Source organism: Pteropus alecto, unplaced genomic scaffold (assembly GCF_000325575.1).
Source record: "Pteropus alecto unplaced genomic scaffold, ASM32557v1 scaffold5, whole genome shotgun sequence".
NCBI lineage: Eukaryota > Metazoa > Chordata > Mammalia > Chiroptera > Pteropodidae > Pteropus > Pteropus alecto.
The window spans coordinates 11592426-11596564 of NW_006441953.1; positions in this window are offsets into that span (position 1 = coordinate 11592426).

The following is a 4139-nucleotide window of genomic DNA, read 5'->3' on the forward strand; positions in this document are numbered from 1 at the left end:
CAGCAGGAAGTAAATAGTACTAAAATAAGCCCTTTAATAAAAAGGGTCTCTTTTTCTTTCTGGCCTTTTGAATCCCATTCTTTGTGACTTATCCTAGTGATTACTGCAAAAGTGAGTTATTGTACCCTAGTACACACAATTGAATTGTTCTGGGTCAAGAAGTACTCAGACATAATACAGAAAGTTTAATGCCCTTGTCTTATAGTAAAAGATGCTCTATATCATAGAAAGGTGTTTATTTCAAATGTTATACATTTTAAAGTTTTTAGGTAGGTTGTTTCTGGTCTTATGTGTATCTGCTATATTCCAGTTCTCTCAAGAATATGGCTTGTTGTCTATAGATGTTTTTAGGTTATTTTCAAAACTATCAGTAAAATAGAACAGTAAGTTTTAGTAATATTACTCCTGGAAAGTAATATCAAACTTCCTTATTTTTTAAAACAAATGAACCTTACATTTTTTTGTTTTCGTAATAGAGGAAAATAAATGAATCTACTTTAGGTTACATTTTCATATCTATTTGAAGGAGGAATATAAAGTTAACATTTTATTAGAAATTATCTTGGGTGGTTGTTTACCAAAAAGATTGTACGGCAAGGAAAATGTGTATTTTTAATGAAAATATCTTTAATTTTATTACAAAAGTAATGGATTCTGTTGCAGACTTTCTAAAAATATAGAAATGTGGAACATTGAAAGTGAGTCAATAGTCCTCGGAGTTGTAAATGATAATTGCTTTGTAACTTTCTTTTTTTCTCAAGATTAACTGGTCTTACTAGATATTCTACCTTGATACCTGACTTTTTCATTTACTAGTACATAAGGAAAATGTTTACAGATGTATAGAGGCTTCATGATTCTTTAATATTTCATACTATATGTAATCATCATTTTAAAAAATTCTATTGATAAACATTAAGGTTCATTTAGTGTTTTACTAATACAGACCATGTTTCTAATTTTTTTCTCTTGTTCAAGTTAAATTCCTAGAACTGAAGTTTGTTTAAAAAAAAACAAAACAATATCCTCCCAATGTACTCTTGCTTCACTATATATATTTTTGTGTGGAATTCGTAGATATTTTTTACTGATTTTTTTTTTTTTACTATAAGAGTTTGAAGAACATTTGACTTTACTAACATAAAAGAAACACCTTCCATTACAAACTCTGAATGACTTGTTAAATTGAATAAAAATGTTTAAATATAGATTGTGTATGATCTAATTTCAAAGCTTCTCCTGGTGCATTTATGATCTAATTTGAAAGGTTTTTATTTTTGGTCCACTTAAATATTGAATTATATTTATATACAACAATGTGGAAACATACTTGTTGAATTGGAAATTTTAATGTAATTTAAATTCTCCCCTTTAACCTATTCTCTACTTTCAAAATACAGGGACACATAGATTTTGGAGTCTCACTTGGCTTAATAATGTTCTCTTGATTCCTAGATATTAATTATTTTAGGATCTCTTTGGACAATTTATAATATAGATGTTTATAATATATAAACTTACATATAACTATAAAATACAAATTTATCATAAATAAGTACATTTATAATAAACAATTTAAAAAGCTTCAGAGAAAACTTTTTTAATTTACTAAAAGTATTTATGAAATATGAATGTAATAATTATCTGCTCAATTACAAGTCTTGACATGACCCTAAAGTGAAGAAGCTATGGTATTTTTTTACCCATAAGAGATGGATAAGCATTTGACATTTCTGATGTATAGTTCAGGCCATAAGAACATTGATTGGTAAATATTGCCTTGTTTATATTTATATTTATAACTTTGATTAAATGTCATGTCCTTCCTTAAAGAAAAGAAAAGGAGAGCCATTTTAGTGTATTTCTAAATTAATTTATCCCTTTATGTTTCTTTGTTGTCTTTTCCTGTTTTGTGACAATGTTTCATTGCAGGAAATCTGTCACATAGATTCCAAAGGTAGAGGCTGCCTGTTGACATTTTATCAATGCATCATATACCTTGTTTTATTAATGTTTTCTATCTCATTTCTTTGTTTATTATTGATAGATGAAATACAAATAAAAATGTCAGATGGATGTCTTTGGGATAATAAGAAGGGACAAACCTCAGTAGAAGTGATCAAAGCAAAAATTCTAATATATTGTGTATAAATTTAAGTTTGACATCTTAGTTTGTGAAAATCCTGACTTTTCTATTATAGCTTTTATTTGGACTTTAGACTTGCTCTTATATCTTGATTAAAAGAAAAAAAAAATACTAGTTACTTTATGCTTGAGACCTGGAGAGTCAAGACCTCAAGGAGTTTGAATGAATAGCCAATTCTGTCCTTTAGAGAACTAGCCAACTTAAGCCTACCTACTGAGGCCGGTAAAGAGGCTTCCTGGATGAGGAGAGATATCTCCTCATCTAAGTAAAGTCTCTAAGGAAAAATGGAGCTTACCGGCAAGCCTCTACTTAGCAAAATTATGTCTTTAATTTCTGATTTTTCAATTACAACTTTAGTTTGCTGATCATGTCTTTTCCTATGCAAGTATTTATATTAAATAAATTCTCCATCAACATCATTCCAAAAAACAGTTCTTGAATTTTTTCTCATACTGTAGTGTCCAAACCTGATCCTCCTCCTATGATATCCTGTCACAACACCACCTTTCTGTTAGTATCCCAGCACCATCAACTCTTGTGCTTATTTGCCCTTGGCAGTGGCCATTCGAAGAAAGGCTGTCAGTTTTAAATGGTGTAGATATTAAGATGAAAGTGAACAAAAATAAGAAAGAATAAGAGAAATAAAAGTGTGTTGAAATCTGGAATTATATGTGATTAGAGAAATTAACCAATAAATTAAGATGTTTGTAAAAGTTATTGAATAGACATTTTAAATGTACAAAATATATAATAATTATTATCTGTTAAGAATTTATTATGATCTAGGTTTGATCTTAAGTGCTTTACATATATTTATTTATTTAATTTTAACAACATCATTATGAAGAAGGCATTACTTACAACCTCTACATCTTTCTTTTTCTTTACCTGTAAGAAAAACAATGCAGTAGTTAATTGTATAGAATCTAAAGTTGAACTGCCTAGGTTTGAAAGTCAGCTTTGTTCTGCACTGGCTTCTTAAATTTAGGCAAGTTACTTAACCCTTTCTGCTTAATTTCCTTAGCCTAATACACAGGTGTGTTATGAGTATTACTGAGTTAAAAAACACTGTCTGGCACCCAGTAAGCACAATCTAAGTGTTCGCTATTATGATATTTATTGTCTGAGATTACAGAGTAAGTGTTGGAGCTGGCATAAAAATCTAAGCAGGCTAAATGCAGAAATCATAGCATTACTAAACCAAAATCTCCAATTTTCATACCAAAACTAACTCCCTTCCCCCTCCCCCCACACTTGAATACATGCAATATATAAAGCAAATATTATTTTCTCTTCCTATTTTAAGTTTTAGACAGTATGACTCAGAGATATTAACTGGCTTATCATACCTCATGAAATAAAGATAAGCTCTTTGGCTTTATTGACTGTTTTTCCAGTTATAAATCTCCAATGTCTTTTGGAGTACATGTTGTATATAACCATTTGCTGTATTTTTATTAAATAACAAATTAATTCACAAGCATAGGGCTAAAACCATAACATAAAAACTTTGATTACAAATCAAATATGGGTTGTGTATTTTGCTAAATTTATAGTCAGAATTACAAGTTTTTGATAATAGATAACTAGATCTGACTTGATCTAGATTTGGGGCCTGGTGTAAATGAATTATTTGTCTGTTCTGAATTTGACTCTGCATATCTATTCAACTTAGCATTTACACCTATAATATCTAGTAGTCATGTTATATAGAGAGGTATGGCAGTGAATTCAATAGTAACCTGGAAAATATCGTCCATTATTCAAATGTAAAGTAATATCCATGTAATGGATTGTGTTATTTGGAAAAGATTTTGCAATTTGCTTTTTTATTTTTATTATATGTATGTCTACACATATACATATGGATAATACACATATTATACACACACACACACACACACACACATATTTTTACACAAAGATGTATACACACAAATATGTATATGCTGTGTATGTATATGTATGTGTAAAGAGGAACTAAAGTAGTTGA